Below are 24356 nucleotides of genomic sequence, written 5' to 3' on the forward strand. Positions count from 1 at the left end.
ATACTTATTGAAATGAATTCAACCAAGTAGAAACATCATCTTGGAGGAAAGGAGTATGCCAACCTCCCCCAGACAACAAACAAAATGATTATAGCTCAAAGAAAACCGAGCTAATTAACGGGCCACAACGTTACATGTCCGTGCAGTATACCGAAAAGAAATTTCTTGGAAAGCACCCACCAAATGTTGATCTTCCAAAACTAACTCACCATCGACACTTAGACATTCATCATCAGAGATTATCTCATTTACCTCATCAATAAAACATAGGTTAATTACGTATATATATATATCTCAACTATACATCACTTATCAGTTGGGTATCTTTGGTTTAAAAACTTTCATTAGGGTACATCAACTTATGTTTTTTGTCAATTAAATACCTTCGTTAGTCTGACCGTTAGGAAGACCGTTAAATGTCTACGTGGCGCTGACATGGCACACACAGACCCCACCATTAAATATTAACTTAGCATTTAAAAATAGCCACTAAACCAAAATTAATAAAAAACTAATAAACCTTTAAATTAATATAATATGTAAAACTTAAATAATTGAATTGAAAAAAAAAAAGAAAAAAAAAAGAAAAAGGAAGCCCAGAACCCAGCATCACCTCCGCCTGCCTCCGCCTCCCCTGCACAGCCACCTAACTATTGCCTCTCTCACCGACTGCCACCCTCCCCCCTGCGTCTTTCTTAACCCCTAGCCCCGACCCCAGCCCTCAGCCCCCTCCTCCCTCCAACCTCCGTTCCCCCCAAACCCAGTCGCACCCCTTCCTTCCTTCCCAGCCCCCTTCGCCCCCACCCACCTCCCTCCCCAGCCCCACCCCCTTACCTAGCCAAGCCTCACCCAGCCTTTCCCCGTCACCCAACCCTCCCCCTCAACCAGTCGCACCCACCTCCCCCCTCCCCAACCCCAGTTGCCCTCACCCAGCACCGCCCCAACCCCTGTTGCACCCTCCTGCCCTCGACCCGTCGCACCCACCTTTACCCTTATTGGGAAGCAGGTGATGAAGGTTGGAAGAAGTTCGGGCTTAACTGCTGGAACTGTATTGGCCTATGCCCTCGAGTACAATGATGAGAAAGGCATATGCTTCTTAACAGATTTTCTTGTTGTTGGTGAGAACCAACAGACATTTGACCTTGAAGGAGACAGCGGAAGCCTCATAGTACAAAAAGGTGAGAATGGTGAGAAGCCACGGCCAATTGGGATCATATGGGGTGGTACTGCTAACCGAGGCCGACTTAAATTAAAATATGGTCAACCTCCTGAGAATTGGACAAGCGGAGTTGATCTTGGGCGTCTTCTCAATCTCCTTGAACTTGATCTCATCACAACTGATGACGGGCTTAAAGTTTTGTGCTTTGGAAATTGTCTTCTTTGCTGGTTCCCCCAGGATTAATGCATTGTATTTGTGTATCTTTGACTTTTTATTTGTTGTTGGTCTGCATATTTATTCTTTGTAAATGTTACAAGTAGTGGCAGTACAAGAACAAAGGTCTGCCTCGGCAACAGCAATTGGATCCACCGTTGGTGACTCTTCACCTCCTGATGGGATGCTTCCAAGGGAAAAGCCTGAGGAAAAGTTTGAGTCATTGGGTCTCCAAATTCAGCATATCCCTTTACAAGTTGAACCCAGCAGCCCACCTAGGAATCCATCATTAGTGGAAACTGAGTTTCATCTGGAAGATGGGATCAAGGCGGTTCCTAGTGTAGAACATCAGTTCATACCAAGCTTCATCAGAGGGTCCCCACTACATAAAAAGAATCAGATGGATAGAACGGTTTCTGAGAATCTCTCGTCGTTGAGGAATGGCTGTGACGAAGATTTTTTCGGGGGAAGGGCGGGGGAGGTTGGGGGTGGCCTGGGTTTGGGGGGGAGGGGCGGTGGCCTGGGTGGGGGAAAGGGTGGGGGAGGGAGGGTTGGCTTTTTTTTTTTTTTTTCAATTTTATATAATTTTAATGGTTTTAATGATTTTATTGATTTTTTTATTAATTTTGGTTTAGTGGCTATTTTTAAATGCTAAATTAATATTTAATGGTGGGGTCCGTGTGTGCCACGTCAGCGCCACGTAGGCATTTAACGGTCTTCCTAACGGTCAGACTAACGGAGGTATTTAATTGACAAAAAACATAAGTTGATGTACCCTAATGAAAGTTTTTAAACCAGAGGTATCGAACTGATAAGTGATATATAGTTGAGGTATATATATATATAATTAACCCATAAAACATTGATGCATCATTTGGTTTTATCGGATTAATTTATAATCTCATAGGCTTTAGGTGAAATAATTCAGCATATATATGTATATATCACTACAAGAAAAATGGCCAAAGGCCACCTTGAATTGAAACTAGATTGAAGTTAGTGACAATTGACATTTTTTGGAGTCACCAATTAATATTTTGGTTGTTTTAAAAAATAATGGTGGAGGAAAAGGTTGCCTTAGGACCCACTAACTTGTACAATGGTTGACTAATAGGTACCTTCATAAAAATGGTAACCAAATTGGGAGATTAGTAGGATAATTATTCCTATCTGACTCCAAATCCAACCAAAAGAGAAAAAAGTGGAAACCATAAAGTTGTCATAAGTACGTATTGTTTCTCACTTAAGACCCAAATTAATCTTACAATGGTGACAATCTACACTTTCTCACTAGCTCACTTGCCACTCCAACAAATACCTCCAACATGCTCTATAGTGACTGCAGGGTGGCAAAGAACCAATACAAACCAGAAATAGTAGCAGCTGCATCAATAGCTACAAAAAATAATTCGTGAGCTTTGCGAGAAATTGTTGTAGTGTATATATATATATATATACATAAATGATCACTCGCTCACCATAGAGCGAGGAATTCCCCACTCACCTAACCATCCATCAACGAATTTCAATGATCGGAATCGTCCATATTTTAGAGCATCATTCAAAAATCACCTTTGCAAAAAATTAGCCAAATCGGAAACTGTTTAGTCAGTGTATTACTGTCAATATTATTTCAACCTTATCTGACGAATTGTATTTGTCTGCAAAGTTTGGAGGACCAAACAATTATCGATTTGGTTGATTTTTTATAGGGACGACCCTTAAGGATGGACCTAAAAAATGGATGGTCCCAATCATTGAATTCCCTGCTCTGTGGTGAGCGGGTGATTAAGTGAGTGGGGAATTCTCCGCTCTATGGTGAGCAAGTGATCATTTCTGTATATATATATATATATATATATGAATACAACCCAATAAACTCAATAAAACCTAAATACACAAGAAATCTAATAAAAAAGATAAAGAAAGGTAGAAGAATAAGGAAAATAATATAAATTTGAGAAAGTAAATAAATTATCCTAAATAGATTAGGACTCCTAATTAAACCTAAGCATCACAACTCCTGCCAAGACTCTCCCTCAAATTGGTACATAAATATATGGCATGTCCGACTTTGCAAGTGAGTAGTAAAACTTGATATATAATTGGAGAATGCCTTGGTAAGTACGTAGATTAGCTAATTGGTCTTCATTCTTCACAAATGGAAAATCATTTATCTCAATCTCCAATTTTCTGTTAACAATATATACTAACTTCAGCACTAATCTTCAACTGATTGACAAAATCAATCAAGTTATTGGCAATCTGAACATTAAAAAAGTTCTACGCCAATAAAATCCATATATCCACTTTTATAAACAATTAGGAAAATTGATAAGAATAAAAAATCCTTATGACAGTTCCATCAGATAATCTTGATACGAAAGGAAGAACAATTAATATAAGTGTCGACATCCTAGCAGCTACGAACCAATTGATCAATTTCACTAGTTAGCCCATTAAATAAAGTAATATTGCACGGAGGTACGACAATTGGCAAAACAAAAACAATCTGACCCTCACTTATATCATACTTAATATAGAACCCACTGGAGTTGATTTTTGGAGCATTATAGCCATAGACGATGTGTGATGCCCCGAGATTGGAAATGCCACAACGGCATCCGTATGTCTTAAGAATCCCAAGACTATAATACCCTTTACCTTGAGTATTATATTCCCAAGCTTCTTAAAATGAGTTAAGCCATTTTGAGTGGCACGGATTTGGATCAGAGTAGTATAATTGCAATGGAAGAAATTATTGGAAATACCTCATAATATTAAATAAAAATTGTACCATCCCGTGAGGGGTTTCAAGTTCTTTACATCAAACCCTTAAACTAAATAAACAGAAAGTAAACAGAAATGCTAGCTATGATACTCGAACCCATGCTAAAGTGATTCAGCCATTAATAAAGTAGTGCAACAAACTGGACTCATGGGTAGCTGATGAGAAATTAATGCCAAAAGGATGAAGAAGAAACACCATCGTTGATCCAAAGAAATGATCTAAACTAGATAGCAAAGTTGAAAATGACAAGATGTAAGTGCCATGCCCATGACATCAGTCCAAGTCACCAACAATTGGATTATATGCACTCACAAGAGCATAGTAGGGGATAAGCATCACATACGATCATCACTTCTCCTTGGGACAGTTAGGTTTGAAAACAATAGCTGAATATATATAGGTATAGGATTCGAAGATAAACAGTGGAAAATAATGCACGTACAACCAAAATCAGATTAGATAATGACAACAAAAATAATAAATAATGCAAATAATAAGTGAGTAAAACCTTTGCATGCTCACAAAGCTTTTTCAGTGAAAAATCCTGACATGTTTTAAAGTTCGGAAACATACCTGCGACCAATCACATACAAAACAACTATTAGGTACGTATCGTCAAAATAATCACCTCGATATGGTAGCGAGAGTAGTCATTCCCTAGTAATGCCACTTAGGTTAGCCTCCGCATAAGGACATTTGACTAACTAGTCTGTATTACCCCTCATGAGGTTTATGAGATCAAAACCCAAGGTCAACACCACGTGACCCAAGTCGCATAGCATACCAAACAGATAAAAACATACAAAAACAATGCACTTTTTATTTGAAAAATATTTATACATATATATAGTACTAAAATAGGTAGGAAATTCACTAACCGGGATGTGATACTTTCCCTACATGTTTTACCAGAGTGTGTCCCTTGCTTTCACACTAGATAAAATGATGGGAGGAATGATTATAGAGAAAGGTTGCTAAATCTCCATGTGATCTCTATGAGAGAGAAGATGAGAGAGAAGAGAGTGAGAGGAGGGTGCGACATACACGAATAAGCTTAGGGTTTGATCCTTCAAAGCACCCTTTTATCTCTCTCCATCTTTTCTTCTGGCCCTTAGATTAAAGTGGCCAATCCTTGTCTATTAGATCTCATGTACCTTTTGTCCTTTTATGTTTTACCCATCAACTATTCAAATTTATGTTTGTGACCTCATGTCTTTGACTAGGTACATACAAGTCTAAGTCCTAAGGTATATGTTACACATTAAATGTGACATGTGTGACAACACCATACCTTATGAGAAATTAATTGTAACGACCCGACCCAAATTTTCACTAGAAATTTAAATTTTTATTATGATTTTTTTTAAGAGGTTTATAAAAAGATGTTGGATTGTATTTTAAAGATTTTGAGATTTATTTGGAAATAAAAAGGGTTTTGATTTAAATATTTATTTTTGTTTTAATTTAAGCTTGACCCAAAGTTGACTTTTAAAATAAATGGGTTTTTGACTTTGACTTTGGGTCCGTTAGATAGGTTTCGATCCCCCGAGTTCATAGACACGTAGCACGCTTCGATCCGAGTTACAGTTTGAAAGATATGGGCGTTTGAAGCGAGGGGCAATTTCGTAAAATAACAAATTGGGGTTTAATAATCAGATTTTCTAGAAATTTCTCTCTCTCTCTAGAACACTCTCTCTCTCCTTTATATCTCTCTCTCCCCGCACACTCTCTCTCGGTCTTCTCTCCCCCGCAACCACCCCTGCGCCCACAACCCAGCAACCACCACCCACCCTTGCTAACCCCTGGTGCCGGCAAACACCCTCAGCCGCCGACCACCACCTCCCGAGCCTACTCTCTCTCTCTCCCCGTGTTTCCTCTCTCTTTCTTTTCTCTGTGCGCAACCAACCCCTGCGCATCAGCCAACGTCCATCACTCAGTCGCCGTCTCTCTCTTCTCCCAGCCATCTCCAGCCACCTGAGGTCACCGGCGTACATCCCCGACGCCTGCTAGCTCGCCGGCCACTCCAACCAGCCCAGCCCGCGCGCTCAGAAATCCCAGCGGTTTGACTCCCCTCTGTCTCGCCAAATTTTCGGTGAAATCCGGCGCCAACCACCTCCATACCAGGTGGGTTCTCTCTCCCTCTTGATGGGCTTTCAATACCTTGTGTTGTGGCTGTTTAATTTTGAGTTTATATTGAAGATTGAGTTTGGGGATTTTGAGCCATTCGGGATATATGAGAATTTCAGTTTTAGAATGTAACGACCCGACCCAAATTTTCACTAGAAATTTAAATTTTTATTTAACTATGCTTTAAAGAGATTAAAAAAAAAAAAAAAAAAAAAAAAAAAGAGATGTTGAATTGTATTTTAAAGATTTTGGGATTTATTCGAAAAATAAAAAGGGGTTTTGATTTAAAGTTTTGATTTATTTATTTTTGTTTTAATTTAAGCTTGACCAAAAGTTGACTTTTAAAAAGAATGGGAATTCGATTTTGACTTCGGGTCTGTTAGATAGGTTTCGATTCCACGATTTCATAGACACGTAGCACGCGTCATTTCGAGTTACGGTTTGAAAGATACGGACACGTGAAGTGAGGGGCAATTTTGTAAATTTGTATAAGTGGGTTTTTAAAATACCCAAAATCAGAAATTTTTTTCTGATTTCTCTCTCTCTCTCTCCAGAAAATTCCACACTCTTCTCTCTCCCCCTTTATCTCTCTCTCTCCCCCCCCCCCGCACCCTCTCACTTCTCCCTCTCTCCCCGAGCTCACTCACCTCCCCCTCTCTTCTCTCACCGGCGCGGCCAGCTCCGGCGACCAGAGGCCGACAACCAGCAACCCCACTGACCCAGTTTTCTCTCTCCCCGTGCTCTCCCTCTCCTTCGCGTCTCTCTCTCTCTCCCCCTTCTCGGCGCGCGACACCACCAGGCCGGACCGTCCTCTCCGGCGAGTTTCCCGACCAGCCCAGGCCACCGGCGAGCCTTCCCGACGCCGACCACCTCTCCCGGCCATTCCTCCAGCCAGCCAGCCCCCCTGCACGCTGGTTTTGCTCGAAAAAGCCACACAGACCCGCCGGCCTTTCCCTCCATTTTTAGTCGGATTTTCATCGCAATCAACTCGAATTTAGGTGGGTTTTCTTCCCTTCTTAGTAGGCTCTCATTCTATTGTGGCTTGATTGTCTAAATTTGAGAAATTGTTGAAGATTGAATTTGGGAAATTTATGTCAATTCGGAATTTCTGTGGGTTTTGGATTGGGGGGGGCTATTGTGATGTTGTTTTGGATAAATTTTGTCTCTAGGAAATCCAATGGCTGTGTAGGATTGAAATTTGGAGGAAATTGGGAGAAATTTGTGAAGTCTAGTTTTGGTACATTAGTGGCTGCCACTTTAAGCGGCGAAAGCGGCGGTTCTGATTAACCAGCCGCCAATTTCTTTTGATACTTGAATTTAAAACTCTTTTGGAGTTGGTTATTAATTGTGTTTAGATGGAAATTTTCCGGAGTTTACGAAACCCCAATTTGGATTGATATTGGATACGTTTTCTATATTGAAAACGATTCCCGAGTGAACCTAGGTCAAGGCATAACACACGTAAGGTTTATTTGGGTATTAATGGATTAAATGTTTGGATATTTTCTGATATCGAACTTACTCTCAGACGGTGTGCTCGATTGAGGTGGGCTATGTAGATTTATTCTCGAGATTTAAAATTTGGTTTTAGAAGTGTGGTTGATGCTGGTGTGAGCCGGGAAGTTTCGAGATGGTTAGGAATAGGTTAGAGAGCGTATAGTTTTGAGGAAGATGATTTATAACCATTACTCGAGCGTGAGTTTAGCGAGACTAATTTCATATTTTATCGTTGTGTTATAGGCGACACGATCGGGGTTCGCGACGATCCGGCGGAGGATCGACATTAGATTTTCTCACTGTGAGTGGACTTTATTTTGCAAATGCTTTTTTTTAAATTCATGATTTATTTATGTGGTTATTGAATTTGTTTGAGAGATATTAGAGGTTGAATTGGATCTGTGATTTGGAAGTGTTTTCTTAAATTATGATTTTATTATTTGGTTATCATGAGTCTTGAATTGTAAATATTGATTTGAGTTACGAATTTTATGAAGATAAATGAGCAGTTTAAAACCGTCATATTAGTACCCCCTTCAGCAGGTAAATATTGCTCTGCACTAGCCTAGAGATGACTCGGCGGTGTATGACCAGCACAGGTACATAATTGCTCTGCACTCGCCTAGAGATGACTCGGCGGTGTATGACCAGCACAGGTACATAATTGCTCTGCACTCGCCTAGAGATGACTCGGCGGTGTATGACCAGCACAGGTGTATAATTGCTCTGCACTCGCCTAGAGATGACTCGGCGGTGTATGACCAGCACAGGTGTATAATTGCTCTGCACTCGCCTAGAGATGACTCGGCGGTGTATGACCAGCACAGGTGTATATTTGCTCTGCACTTGCCTAGAGATGACTCGGCAGTGTATGACCAGCAGTTTTCCCGGGTACTAGTGTGGCGTGAGTTTTCAGTTGTGAAGTGTTTTGAGAAAATATATTACACCAGTAAACGTTTTAAACGACAGTTTCATTAAGGCATTGCATTTTATTTCAGATATTTTAATAATTTTACAGCTTGAGAGTATTAATTGTTTTTCATGAGTTTTATAACATTTTTAAGACTTGTGAAATTGTTTTAAAACTGGGGGATTTCAAAGAGTAACGAGAGGTTTTAGAGTTAACGTGGTTTTATTTGAAGGATTATCTGAAACAGAAATTTTACTTATGTTTCTCGTTAAACTGTCCACTCACTGAGTTCGTCTCACGGTTTGTTTGTTTTGTCTTAAATTGTCCCCCAGGTAGTAGATTTGGTGGAGGTCGAGCCAAACACGTCGAGGCAGTTGCAATCATCTCTTTAGTCGGACCCTGTAGGCGCCATTAAATTTTTGTAAAAATTCCATGTAATAGAATAGTAGCTCTGATAACCACCCTACAAATTTTAAGTTGGATTTCCGTGAGATTGTTGGGTCTGAGACCCTATTTGGTTGTGGTAGAGGTGGTTGCTGTATAGAAGTGCTTTTTAACAGGTTTGAATTTCTGGGTTAGTCCATTTTCAGGGGAGGTTCTGCCGAATTTTCGGTAGGATTTTCCTTGAATTTGGATTCCCGCAGGACCTCTCCGGGTTTCAGGGTGGAATTCGGGGGCGGTCCTGTCATAGAAGGATGTTCTTGTGGTTTTATTTGGACGAAATTCTTCCCCATAAGACCTTAGGAATGTTTAGAATCAGAAATCTAGAGTAATTTGGAGGAATTTGTGCAATATAGTTTGGTGCCGCCACTTTGAGCGACGACAGCGTGGGTTCTGACCGCCTGGCTGTCACGAAAATTATCTAGCGCTAATTGGGGTGCTAAAATTGAGTTGGTTGATGATTTTGAATAGGTGGGTGCGACTTGAGCGACGGAATTTCAATTTGGCTCGTGATCGGACACTTTACGGGGATCGTCTTTAACTCTAGGACGACCCCAAGTAAGGTTAGGCCCCAAGTAAAGTTAGGCCACTTGCCGGTTTTCTCTTGAATTTGTGGTTAAATTTGAGGACGTGGGTGTCGTAGTTGGAGTCAGGATGGATTTGGAATAAGGTGAGAGGGTATAGTTTAAAGAAAAACGATTTCTAACTAGTAGGAAAAACGTGAGTCGGGAGGGACATTTAGGCTACACACACACACTCTTTAAATGTCGTAGAATCGAGGCTAATCTATGGTTGTATTGTTTTATTCTATAGGCGAGACGATCGTGGCTCGAGACGACCCGGAGGAGGATTGAAGTTAGGATTCTCACTGTGAGTGGACTTTTATTTTTAAAACGCATTTCTATACTTTATAAATTTGTTTATTTGATTATCTTGAGTTTTAATTGAGAAATAGTATATGAGAGTGAACTTTTGACATATCAAACGAATTTTATGAAACTTCATTATTTAATTATGTTAAGCATCTTGAGTTGATTTTAGATTTGATAAATAAATGTCGGATTTCGACCTTTCATTTTCCCTTGTATATAAATTTTTAAATATGGTTTTATTGGAGTTGATAAATTTTTTTTGGAAAGGACTTCAGCTTCTTACTCTATACATATGGTTTATTTTATTATTTCAATTTTTGGTCGAAAGGAGTGATTTGATTTATGTATTTTGAAATTGAGTTGGAATTATGCAATAAGTTTTTATGGAAATTAAAGTTTCTTGGAAAAGTACAATTATTCTATTCTTGGTGGAAAAAAGATTTATTTGGGTTATGGAAAAATGGTTTTCAAACCACCCTTTGCAGTACCCTCCAGATTTTCAGATACATAGGTCTTTGGGACCCATCACGGCACACATATAGGCTTTGGGCCGTGTGTCGGGATGCTTCGCCCTTTGGGGGCTGCTCTGCGTGCACGTATGACCAGGATTGCCTGCACGTGCTGATTTATTCACACGTGTGTATGGCCAGGATATTGCCTGCACGTGTTGGATTCACTCCACGCGTGTGTATGGCCAGGATATTGCCTGCATGTGTTGGATTCACTCCACGCGTGTGTATGGCCAGGATATTGCCTGCCTGTGCGATGCAGGAATTCCACACAGGTGTATGGCCAGGTTATTCAGGGTATATAGCATGGTGGAAAATGAATTTGGCTATTTCCAGAAATTATTAAAAATGTTTTTAAGTAAAGGATTTCTTTGAATTCTATCAAGGTTGTTGTTACGATGTTTTACAGTTCGGTTGTTTTTAAGAAATTGTTATCTTGAGAAATTATATATTGTTTTATGGGATTCTTTAAGTTCAAATAAACTTTATGGTTTTAAACTGGGGGATTTCAAAGAGTAACGTGAGGTTTTAGAGTTAAACATGGTTTTTGAAGGATTTTCTGAAATAGAAATTTTACTTATGTTTTTCGTATTTATTAAATTGTCCACTCACTGAGTTAGCTCACGGTTTAATCTTGTTTTAAATTGTCCCCCCCCAGGTAGTAGCTTTGGTGGAGGTCGAGCCAATCACGTCGAGGCGGTTACATCTCTATTCCTTTCGGATCAGTAGGCGCCTTTTAATTTTTTTGAAAAAAAATTCCTTGTAATAGAACAGCAGCTCTGATAACCACTCTACAAATTTTAAGTTGGATTTCTGTGAAATTGTTGGGTCTGAGACCCTATTTGGTTGTGGTAGAGGTGGTTGATGACTTAGAAGTGCTTTTTAACAGGTATTGGAATTTCTGGGTTAGTCCATTTTAAGGGGAGGTTCTGCCGAATTTTCGGTAGGATTTTCCTTGAATTTGGATTCCCGCAGGACCTCTCCGGGTTTCAGGGTGGAATCCGGGGGCGGTCCTGTCAACTTGGTATCAGAGCATTAGGTTTTAAGTTTCCTGTAGATTCTGCACCTCATGTGCATCCTTCAGTGTACAAAAAGGTTTTTCTCCGCTAGTATAGATATGGTTCCTCGACGTGGCCGACCTCAAAGTAGACTATGGTAAGTTTATGGGGGTAGATTTAATACGGTTAACGTGAGTGTTACGTTTGGTGTATGCTAGTATTACAATTTGGGTCGTACTTGTGAAGATTTTCTTTTGATAATCAGTAACTGCGGAATTGAGAGCGCATGGTTAAATGTTTTAGTACTTCGTTTGAAGCCCATTCGAGGAAATCAAGTTGGAATTTTATGGAAATTAATGTTATTAGAATTATAGATTTCCCTAGAGATTAAGTATCGAAGTTGTGACACAGTGAAGCTTACTTAAACTTTGATAGTTTACAATAAGGATGACGAAGGATAGATGCGTGTGTGTTAGGATAAAGATATCATAATAACGATTAATGGATAAATGAATTGTTTTTATTTTGGGAGTCTAATGAGGACAATGAAGGAATTTGGGTAGAGAGAGACGTGACGTAAAGGGATGATAGGAGAAATTAGAAGGTGGTAGGCATATGGAAAGCAAGAGATCCAAGTATTGGATTTAAGTAAGGGTTGATATTAGAAGAGGAGGGACATCACAAAGCAATGACGTATGAAGTGATGTTTTTATTTAAAAGAGTAAGCTTGAAATTGTCGTAATTCCACTAATCTAGCTTTCTTAACTTGGGGCATGTGAGTACTCGATGGATTAACGATAACTTATGGATGGTAATGAGGAGCTAGACCATTTTGGAGACATAAGTATCTTGTGATGAAAGTCTGGGTAGTTGGAGTCGAGATAGACTTAAATACATCACACATTGCTAAGGAAATGATAGGAGCTTGAGGGTGACCCCTTAGTTCACGATCATAAGTTATTTCTCATTTTCATGGATACGTAAGGAATGGTGTGGAAGACGTAGTAATTTACGATACTTGAAGTCGCGATCATATTTTATGTTGGATACATTTAGAGATCAAAGGGTTAATCATAGTGGCGCAGCGGAAGCGTAGTGGTGCCCAGTCCAGCCATGTCAGTAGAGGTGGAGAACAACAGAGGGATCAGCCAGGACGCCCCAGAGCCCAAGGCAGAGTCTTCGCCATGACGGAGCAGAACGCGTTGGTCTCACCGGACGTCATCATGGGTACATTATCTAACCTTGAGCATGATACGATATTTTCGATAGACTTCAGAACACACACACACTCTAGTTTGTCACATATTTGTGTTTTGATTGTCGATAAAAAATAAACTTTCTCGATTTGTGGGTTAGAGTGGTTTTCAAATGATTTAAAGGTTTTAAAATGGATTTATTTCATAATGGTTTTATCCCTGAAAACTTTATCTAGGGTTTGGCGTTCTATCACATTTTTAAGTTTTTATTTTTAAGGCTTACTTAATTTATTTAGGTTCGTTGTAGAGTGATTTCCTTAGTTTAAATATCCTTGGTTTTCTCGAACGGAAGGAAATGTCAAATTCACGCATATTTCAACTTATGGTTGTTAAAAGGAGGTTTGATTTGATGGGTGATAAGAATTTTACAACTACAATTCACTTAAATTAAGGTTTTCTACTAAATTTCGAGGACGAAATTTTTGTAAGGGGGGAAGGTTGTAACGACCCGACCCAAATTTTCACTAGAAATTTAAATTTTTATTATGATTTTTTTTAAGAGGTTTATAAAAAGATGTTGGATTGTATTTTAAAGATTTTGAGATTTATTTGGAAATAAAAAGGGTTTTGATTTAAATATTTATTTTTGTTTTAATTTAAGCTTGACCCAAAGTTGACTTTTAAAATAAATGGGTTTTTGACTTTGACTTTGGGTCCGTTAGATAGGTTTCGATCCCCCGAGTTCATAGACACGTAGCACGCTTCGATCCGAGTTACAGTTTGAAAGATATGGGCGTTTGAAGCGAGGGGCAATTTCGTAAAATAACAAATTGGGGTTTAAAAATCAGATTTTCTAGAAATTTCTCTCTCTCTCTAGAACACTCTCTCTCTCCTTTATATCTCTCTCTCCCCGCACACTCTCTCTCGGTCTTCTCTCCCCCGCAACCACCCCTGCGCCCACAACCCAGCAACCACCACCCACCCTTGCTAACCCCTGGCGCCGGCAAACACCCTCAGCCGCCGACCACCACCTCCCGAGCCTACTCTCTCTCTCTCCCCGTGTTTCCTCTCTCTTTCTTTTCTCTGTGCGCAACCAACCCCTGCGCATCAGCCAACGTCCATCACTCAGTCGCCGTCTCTCTCTTCTCCCAGCCATCTCCAGCCACCTGAGGTCACCGGCGTACATCCCCGACGCCTGCTAGCTCGCCGGCCACTCCAACCAGCCCAGCCCGCGCGCACAGAAATCCCAGCGGTTTGACTCCCCTCTGTCTCGCCAAATTTTCGGTGAAATCCGGCGCCAACCACCTCCATACCAGGTGGGTTCTCTCTCCCTCTTGATGGGCTTTCAATACCTTGTGTTGTGGCTGTTTAATTTTGAGTTTATATTGAAGATTGAGTTTGGGGATTTTGAGCCATTCGGGATATATGAGAATTTCAGTTTTAGAAGGATGTTCTTGTGGTTTTATTTGGACGAAATTCTTCCCCATAAGACCTTAGGAATGTTTAGAATCAGAAATCTAGAGTAATTTGGAGGAATTTGTGCAATATAGTTTGGTGCCGCCACTTTGAGCGACGACAGCGTGGGTTCTGACCGCCTGGCTGTCACGAAAATTATCTAGCGCTAATTGGGGTGCTAAAATTGAGTTGGTTGATGATTTTGAATAGGTGGGTGCGACTTGAGCGACGGAATTTCAATTTGGCTCGTGATCGGACACTTTACGGGGATCGTCTTTAACTCTAGGACGACCCCAAGTAAGGTTAGGCCCCAAGTAAAGTTAGGCCACTTGCCGGTTTTCTCTTGAATTTGTGGTTAAATTTGAGGACGTGGGTGTCGTAGTTGGAGTCAGGATGGATTTGGAATAAGGTGAGAGGGTATAGTTTAAAGAAAAATGATTTCTAACTAGTAGGAAAAACGTGAGTCGGGAGGGACATTTAGGCTACACACACACACTCTTTAAATGTCGTAGAATCGAGGCTAATCTATGGTTGTATTGTTTTATTCTATAGGCGAGACGATCGTGGCTCGAGACGACCCGGAGGAGGATTGAAGTTAGGATTCTCACTGTGAGTGGACTTTTATTTTTAAAACGCATTTCTATACTTTATAAATTTGTTTATTTGATTATCTTGAGTTTTAATTGAGAAATAGTATATGAGAGTGAACTTTTGACATATCAAACGAATTTTATGAAACTTCATTATTTAATTATGTTAAGCATCTTGAGTTGATTTTAGATTTGATAAATAAATGTCGGATTTCGACCTTTCATTTTCCCTTGTATATAAATTTTTAAATATGGTTTTATTGGAGTTGATAAATTTTTTTTGGAAAGGACTTCAGCTTCTTACTCTATACATATGGTTTATTTTATTATTTCAATTTTTGGTCGAAAGGAGTGATTTGATTTATGTATTTTGAAATTGAGTTGGAATTATGCAATAAGTTTTTATGGAAATTAAAGTTTCTTGGAAAAGTACAATTATTCTATTCTTGGTGGAAAAAAGATTTATTTGGGTTATGGAAAAATGGTTTTCAAACCACCCTTTGCAGTACCCTCCAGATTTTCAGATACATAGGTCTTTGGGACCCATCACGGCACACATATAGGCTTTGGGCCGTGTGTCGGGATGCTTCGCCCTTTGGGGGCTGCTCTGCGTGCACGTATGACCAGGATTGCCTGCACGTGCTGATTTATTCACACGTGTGTATGGCCAGGATATTGCCTGCACGTGTTGGATTCACTCCACGCGTGTGTATGGCCAGGATATTGCCTGCATGTGTTGGATTCACTCCACGCGTGTGTATGGCCAGGATATTGCCTGCCTGTGCGATGCAGGAATTCCGCACAGGTGTATGGCCAGGTTATTCAGGGTATATAGCATGGTGGAAAATGAATTTGGCTATTTCCAGAAATTATTAAAAATGTTTTTAAGTAAAGGATTTCTTTGAATTCTATCAAGGTTGTTGTTACGATGTTTTACAGTTCGGTTGTTTTTAAGAAATTGTTATCTTGAGAAATTATATATTGTTTTATGGGATTCTTTAAGTTCAAATAAACTTTATGGTTTTAAACTGGGGGATTTCAAAGAGTAACGTGAGGTTTTAGAGTTAAACATGGTTTTTGAAGGATTTTCTGAAATAGAAATTTTACTTATGTTTTTCGTATTTATTAAATTGTCCACTCACTGAGTTAGCTCACGGTTTAATCTTGTTTTAAATTGTCCCCCCCCCAGGTAGTAGCTTTGGTGGAGGTCGAGCCAATCACGTCGAGGCGGTTACATCTCTATTCCTTTCGGATCAGTAGGCGCCTTTTAATTTTTTTGAAAAAAAATTCCTTGTAATAGAACAGCAGCTCTGATAACCACTCTACAAATTTTAAGTTGGATTTTCTGTGAAATTGTTGGGTCTGAGACCCTATTTGGTTGTGGTAGAGGTGGTTGATGACTTAGAAGTGCTTTTTAACAGGTATTGGAATTTCTGGGTTAGTCCATTTTAAGGGGAGGTTCTGCCGAATTTTCGGTAGGATTTTCCTTGAATTTGGATTCCCGCAGGACCTCTCCGGGTTTCAGGGTGGAATCCGGGGGCGGTCCTGTCATTAATCATATTTGAAAGGACCATATTATTTTGTATTGACATTATTTCGTTGACACAAACACGCCTATGTCTGTATTGGTCTAAGTTCTACCGTCTTCGTGATCCTCGCCATGACAAAAGCTTCATCAGAACATTCAAAATATTGTCTTGGTTATTTTAGGATGGTAAGTGACTTAGTTACCTAGACTCTTTGGTGGCTAGACATTACGCACATATTATGCATTAACCTGTTTCGGTTTTAATGTCAATCATTCATAGTGCGTGTCTTAATTAGTGTGTTAAAATAAATCATTCGATTAAAATAAGAAAATATTATAAAATGATTTTATCTTACCCAACCCACTCAATCACTCCACCGAAAGTGGGAAGCACTCGGCCAACCAAGTGTGCGCGACATACTCGAGTGCTCCCGCGAAACAGTGAGGCATGCTCTGGCAAAAGCATGGGCTGCCTGAACCAATTACTCAGTTTCCAAAACTGATTGCTCGGTTTTTTGGTCTGTTTGTTATATACAAACCCGAGAGAAACTTTCTCTTCACCTCTTCAGTTGTTCAAACCGAAGCCTCTCGGACCTCTCTGTATATTTTTGTAAGCACATATTTTCTGTAGATCATAAACATCAAGAAACACAAGCAACAAGATTAATTGAACAACTTTATCAAAGTCAAGAACACATACATGATGCTATAATGAACAAGTCTTCTCTTCTCTACAATCCTTAGTGCAACTCAATATGGAGCTGAGAATATTTTCAAGGTCATATTGTGAGAGTAGGGACTTCTTCTTATATAGTAGTGTTGAGATTAGAGTCCCCCCATAAAGATGTTACTTGTACATCAAGTACCTCTAACCAAACACCTACTAGAATAAGAACTCTTAATACATATCTAATTAAGAATTTGTAAATCCTACTAATTAGGGCCTTAATCCTTGTCAAAGTAGAATCACAACTTGGCATGAACATCCGGATTGACTTAGTATAGCCCTTCGGACTGTAAATCATAATGCTTAGTTGATTCCTAATACACCAGTAATTAGTCCATTAGGAATTCTTACATTCTCCCACTTGGACTAATTACCAATGATCAACAAGAATATTACAAAAAACAATCCAAAACTCCTTTGTGATCACATGCATAAGCTATACAAGACAAAACATGCAACGTGATTTGATCAACTATTGATTTACATGGAACCATAGAAAAATCTTGCAGTACAGAAAAGGCAAGCATCCCATGACCACCAATGTAAATCAAATAATCTCACAAACCACCTGATAGACATGTAACAATGTGCTTGTTCTGAAAAGATTCATAACTTGATGCACATCTATCCATTCTTGATGATTCAGAACAGAATCTACCTTAATTGCTTCAAAGAAGCCTGTGAGTTCCAAAATGAAACTACATTCCATACCTGTCTTTTAATTAAACAGATCGACACAAATAAATAGCTATTTTCATAAAGTCACAATTCTGTAAATTGAAATAGGAAACAAAGTAAGGTTTCTCAAAATTAAAACCATAACCAAATCAGTAAACTGACAAATGATGTATTCATCTGAATGTGCACTTAAACATCATATCTGGGAAGTCAGTAACCAAAACAAGTTCATAAACCAAAACTCGAAATTATCAAAACAATGTTTGAAAATAAATAACAAACTCCCACTAGTCTACAACATCAAAAGACTCCAAAACACCCATTATGGTAACATGTTCTTTGAAAAATCCTATAGGCATAGTCTTGGTGAAAAAGTCAGTTAGCATGTTGTGTGTCAATGTTGACTACATGGATTTCACCATCCCTAACTTTGTAAGCCAAAAATTAGATAAGTAAGGTATCAATCACATAATGAATAAAAGGATTCATTATTATTACTCCACACTGTTTGTTTGTGCTCATGCTTTATTTCAATTTGCTATTCTTCCTCATGCACTATTTTACAGATGAGAGTATAGCTCTTTACAATTTAACAAATAATTTAGTTCTTACCAATCCAAGTGTCCTATACCAATCAAGTAAGTCATTATTTCTCAAATCAAAGCATGGATAAACCCAAGTCCCAAGAGACAACAAATTAGAGCACAACCTTAATCTGAAAGGTGACATTATCTAAAACAGTAACAACAAGAATTTAAATAAATTTATGTCCTTACCCGAGCTCTAAGTAAGTACACTGTAGTGAGTAAGGTTATGCTTCTCTTTCTATTTTGATTCACACTCCCTTTAACCAAAAAGGTTCAATATTTAACAATCAATAACATACTCAATATATATAATACATATGGTAGCCATGTACTTAATTAATGTACACCTATAATTATGAAAACAGTAAATTAAGACTTACAATATGTCTCCACAAAATGACTTCATGTCTAAATAGCAGCAAAACTAAACTTATAGAACATGACCTATATGTATTTCTAAAAAACAATTATTTCTTTTAAGCAAATAAGTAACTTGTGCATAAATTATTGTAAACTTTTTGTGGGTAAAGATTACAATACATTAATAATTTGTCAAGGAATTAACTTTACAAAGAGACTAATATATTCAAAAGAATTTCATGATAAATCTATTCATGTTTGGCATAAAAGAATTTAATTTATTATCTCATTCCAATTAATCTAATATCTAATAACCTCCCTGTGGAGAAAAGTTACCAATCAAATGACTAATTGCAAATTTAATCTCCTTATAACCCTAGATGATGTGGCCACTCTAGAATAAAACATAGATATATCATAAATACCAAGTATAATACCTTATTCGCACATATATTTGGTATGTAAAATCCAAACTTTAGGCTATATGCTCAGAAAACTTTATGAGCTATAATATCCATAAATAAAAACAAACTGATATTGCACAAGATAATGAGGTAAGCAATCTTTATTCATAGCAGAATCTAGTAACTTAGATTTACTAGGTCTCCTTGAAATTAATCAATTTACTTATTTTGCAGGGCTTCATATATTATTATGTTTAGTCTTTAGTAATTGGTGATAAGTCCATATATATATGTTCTTACATTTCTCATACTTGGACTATCATCAATTATACGATCAATAATAATATTAGCCCAAAACCAGAAAAAAAACAATTTTAAGCGTGCATTGATTAAATCCATAAAAAAATGACTTAATGCAAAACATGAGTTATTTGACTTACTTAGTTTATTTAAGATGAAAACCTTACATGATAAACGAAAAAAATAACTCCCACTATTCTGCTAAACCTAAAGAACTTTAATTTTTATTAGCAGAAAAAACTAGATAAATTCTTTACGAAAAGCAAATTAACATTGTCAAGATTCATAATTAAACAGCCAAAATTAACCTAAAAGAACATGTATTAGGCTAATCATTTAAGTTTCAATTAAACTATGAAACATACTAGATTTCCCAAAATTCAAAACACACATTAACACCAAGTAGTGGTCTTATATATGCAAAAATAAGATTCACTTCATGCATCATTTTCAGTACCCTTGAAGAATGGTGTTTGATGATTAAACAAAAATATGCAATAATATAAGCCTTAACATTCTTGATCTAATAAAAGTATCTTTATAACATCAATGTATCTAGGTAATTTCTTTAATGTATACTGTACATGCATGTATTCCAAAATTCCTTATAGGTACAAGAATAAACAAAGTACCAAACAACCAAATAAGGATCCTAACTCAATGGAAGCACAATACATAGCAAAAGAGTTCATGACTCAAAATAAAATATAAGCACACCAATCAATATGCGAGAATAGCTTCAATTGTGCTTATCAGTCCCAACAATTCCTTATGCATAACCACTGGACACAGAGAATGATATATGACAGTCAAAAAATATATAACAAATCACATATATATTATACACCACAATGATCTATCAAATTATATATATAGACAAACTAATCTGCTAGATGACATTAGATAAATATAAATAAATCTGCCGAAACCAAAGTAGCCATAATATCTTGGTTTCCAATTCACTAATATAGATTTGATTTGCACTAAAGAATCTGGTCCATTAAATTAATCTGATGCATTATGTGGTCAGAATACTTAGAACCAAAATATAATTTATATAAATCAAACAGTATAATATAAGACGATAGTGCAAAACTAATAAAGAAAAAGACAAGAACAAATTTGACTGAAATTTTTTCTTGAAATTGAAACTTCATTCATGCGTTGCTCCATCACACCTTTGGACAAGAAATATAACTAACTCAAACAAAATTTGCACAAAAGTGCACATGATATCACATGACAACTGTCACACCTTTGCCGTAATTTACTAATCTTAAGCCAATCAAGACAAGTTCAAGCCCCAAATCTTTTGCTAGAAATCCTCTCTTAAGGCTAAAACCATCCCAGCTAGGTCTTGTTTCCACCTTTTAAAATTGGTTCCATTAATTGGTTCTATGTTGGAAAAGTTAAGGGAAGATGATGTAGAAAAGAATGCAGTTTTGTCTTAGTGTTTTGAAATCTTTAGTTTAAACAAGAATAGTTTTGAAAAATCAAAACAAAATTCATGAATTTCGCACAGCAGAAAAGAAAATATATTCTCTCATATTTGGACATACACTACAAGAAATATAGGTATTTGCACCTTTGCTGTAATTTACTAATCTTAAGCCAATCAAGACAAGTTCAAGCCCCAAATCTTTTGCTAGAAATCCTCTCTTAAGGCTAAAACCATCCCAGCTAGGCCTAGATAGATTCTAGGTCTTGTTTCCACCTTTTAAAATTGGTTCCATTAATTGGTTCTATGTTGGCAAAGTTAAGGGAAGATGATGTAGAAAAGAATGCAGTTTTGTCTTAGTGTTTTGAAATCTTTAGTTTAAACAAGAATAGCTTTGAAAAATCAAAACAAAATTCATGAATTTCGCACAGCAGAAAAGAAAATATATTCTCTCATATATGGACATACACTACAAGAAATATAGGTATTTGCAACATTTGATAAATGCTGCTAAAGAGTATTTGCAGCGTTTCAGCAAACGTTGTATTTCAAGGTGTTGCAAAAAGTCTTTATCCTTTGCAACGTTTATTCCATGTCACAAAGTGATGTTGTAAAAGACTTTTTATAGCGTTTTTTCATTGTCATAACTGACCTTTTACAACATTTATTGTTGCTATTTTCACAACATTTTTCAAATGCTGTAAATAATGCATGCTTTATTTATTTATTTTTTTTCTCATAATTTATACTCTTTAGTCACATATATATATGTATATATATATATCTTGCTCATTTATTTTGTAATACCCATAATGATTGTTGAAATGCCACTATCGATGAAACTCTTCCATGCAATCCAAGAACACATGCATTGAACAATTAACTTAAAAATCAAGTTTAATAAACCCAATTTTCATAATTCCTAACTACATAAATATTTACAAGCTGTCAACTAGCAAAAAGATCAATGAAAGATGTGTTCGCTTCATATTTACTTAAGTGAATTACCAAAAAAAAGAAAGGTCTTAAATATATATATTCACCTAAAAATACATGACATAAAATATACATGATATATATAGTCAACCAAGAGAAGAAACCAATTATAGTCGAAGGAGAAGACCCAAGTTGATTTCAAAAGGATTTTTAAATTGAAAAACCAAAAGCCCCAATTATAGAAACGAGTATCCCCCAGATTGAGTGTTAGAGATCAGAAAACTATAAAAAACAAATACTGTTTTTGCTGGAAAGTCTATCTCTTTTTCTTTTGCTATGGTTCTCGGTCTGGGTGTTGTTTCTCTTTTGGATATGGATATGATATACGAGCATGGTGGTTTGGGCCTTTTGTGTGTAAAGCATACAGTAGGCTTTATTCCCTTTTTTTTTTTTTTAATTATTTAAAACAACAAAATTCATTAAAAATCAATTAATCAAAATGAAATTGATTTCAAGATGTGTATGAATGGCTCTGATACCACATGTAAGCACATATTTTCTGTAGAATATAAACAGCAAGAAACACAAGCAACAAGATTAATTGAACAACTTAATCAAAGTCAAGAACACATACATGATGCCATATTAATGAACAAGTCTTCTCCTCTCTACAATCCTTAGTGCAACTCAATATGGGGCTGAGAATATTTGGAGGGTCATATTATGAAAGCAGGGACTTGTTCTTATATAGTAGTGTTGAGATTAGAGTCCCCCCATAAAGGTGTTACATCAAGTACCTCTAACCAAACACCTACTAGAATAAGAACTCCTAATATATATCTAATTAGGACTTAGTAAATCCTACTAATCAGGCCCTTAATCCTTGTCAAAGTAGAATCACAACTTGACAATAATATCCGGATTGACTCAGTATAGCCCTTTCTCGGACTGTAAATCATAATGCTTAGTTGATTCCTAATACACTAGTAATTAGTCCATTAGGAATTCTTACAAATTTGGTAAGAGCAAATCCATGATCAATTAATTGCATGCTTACCTTATGCATGTATCTTCTCGTAGGATTGATTAGATGATTACACAAAACTCTTAAACTTGATTATATCGATCATCTATATCATGGAATCGATCTGTTAGAAATCCTATACCAACGAAGAACACCATAGATGCTTCGTTAATCATATATATATATATATATATCTTGCATCTATGATCTCTTAGGTTGATTAGATGATGGTTTAGTCCATTACCATGTGTATATCATCTTAATCGATCATGAGTATTTGATACGAAGGATATTATCTTTGAATGTTATATCTTGTTCATCTTATGCTTACATTCAATCTAGGTTGGTACATAGTTGATTGTATCATCTTGACCTTTGCATATATCATATGCCCTAGAAATCTATGATCTCCTAGGTTGATTAGATGATAGTTTAAATTTATACCTTGTGTATATCATCTTGATCAAACCATGAGTATGTCATTTTTAGGAGAATCCATTTGAATGCCATGCATATATTGTTCATCCTATGCATTCATTCTAGGTTGGAAGTTGATTATATCATCTTAACCTTTGCATAAATCATATGCCCTAGAAATCATATTATTAGGAAAACCCCAAACACTTTGATATTGTTGTATTGCTCGTGCATTCGAGTATTGTTGAGACTTGTGGATTTAGGTTTAGGGTTGTGGATTCAATCCTTGTGGAGTGCTTGTGGATTCGAGTATTTGTCAAACTTGTGGATTCAAGTTTAAGGTTGTGGATTCAACCTTTGTGGATTGCTCGTGAATTCCAAATATTGTGTAACTTGTGGATTCAATTTTGGGTTTTGGATTCAACCTTTGAGGATTGCTCTTGGATTCGAGTATCGTGGGCTTGTGGATAGCTTGAGTGGAGGTTAATTCATTCAGGACAAAGAAGATCTCGATCGTGGATTCAGTTAGTGTACGTGGAGGCGCTTGTGAAGTCCATGAGGAGGGTATGTGAGCATAACGAGCTTGGATTAGCTTATGGTTGTAAGTCTTACATGTACTCAAATTACTTCATAGTGGATTTTATTGTCTGGACTTGATCCTATGGTTTTCACCCTAAGGAGGATTTCCGCGTTACCATATCGTGTGTTGAATGCATTAATTGTTTAGATTAAACAAATTAGTTATGAATATGTATTGATCTTAAGTTGTTTAATCGTGCGTAAGAATTTAATCATTGCATCTTAACCTGATCATAAACATGTGAGCCCACATGCTCTTGACTGTTGGTGTCTCGGTGGAATTCGAACACAAATATTGTGAACTCTGGATTGTACATTTGTGTTTACCTTGCAGGTACAAAATAGTCATAAAAATCGGGTATAACCTATTCACCCCCCGCCCGCCCCCCGCCCCCCGCCCCCACTAGGTATAGTAACAGTACGTAATTGGAATTTCAATATTAATTCTCAACCTTGGGCCTCTAATTAAAAAAGTTTTTGTCTAGAATAAAATTTCAATTTAATTATTCTCTCATTCCACATGTGTCATTTCCATCATTCATCTATATGTGTGAGACTTCATAAGTTCCTCTTAGTTTGGCCATAAAATCTAAATCAAGTTAAACCCTTTTAACTTTTCC

At 37.3% G+C, this 24356-nt stretch overlaps 1 pseudogene; it reads left to right on the plus strand.

Moving 5' to 3' along the window:
• Positions 1-1009: 1009 nt before the first annotated feature.
• LOC147280433 (protein NARROW LEAF 1 pseudogene) lies at positions 1010-24081 on the plus strand (annotated as a pseudogene).
• Positions 24082-24356: the final 275 nt, after the last annotated feature.

The sequence above is a fragment of the Dryas octopetala genome, chromosome 7, assembly GCF_963921425.1.
Source record: "Dryas octopetala chromosome 7, drDryOcto1.1, whole genome shotgun sequence".
NCBI lineage: Eukaryota > Viridiplantae > Streptophyta > Magnoliopsida > Rosales > Rosaceae > Dryas > Dryas octopetala.